Genomic DNA, 208 nt, shown 5'->3' with positions numbered 1-208 from the left:
GATTTTTGATTTGATTATACTAGTTTCAAGAAATTCGAATATTAAATACAAAAGTAGAATATGTCTATATTTATTTTGTCTTTCAAATAACATATTGGTAATGTACACAAGTTTGTTCCAGCAATGCCCCACCAAACTCAATTGACTCGATGTTTCCAAATAAAAATCAGGTCTGAATCCTTGTTGCTGGAAACTGGTTGGTCAGGGC

The 208-nt window shown here is 32.2% G+C and overlaps 1 protein-coding gene across 1 annotated transcript in view; it reads left to right on the top strand.

Moving 5' to 3' along the window:
- Positions 1 to 208, top strand: part of uacab (uveal autoantigen with coiled-coil domains and ankyrin repeats b) — a gene marked incomplete at its 3' end in the record, with an annotated part of 40,345 nt that overhangs the window by 28,695 nt on the left and 11,442 nt on the right.

This window comes from Morone saxatilis, unplaced genomic scaffold (genome assembly GCF_004916995.1).
Source record: "Morone saxatilis isolate NCDOM2014 unplaced genomic scaffold, NCSU_SB_2.0 Contig11, whole genome shotgun sequence".
Taxonomy (NCBI): Eukaryota; Metazoa; Chordata; class Actinopteri; family Moronidae; genus Morone; species Morone saxatilis.
The sequence above is the reverse complement of the archived record's forward strand: the minus strand, read 5'-3'. Positions and strand labels throughout refer to the sequence as shown.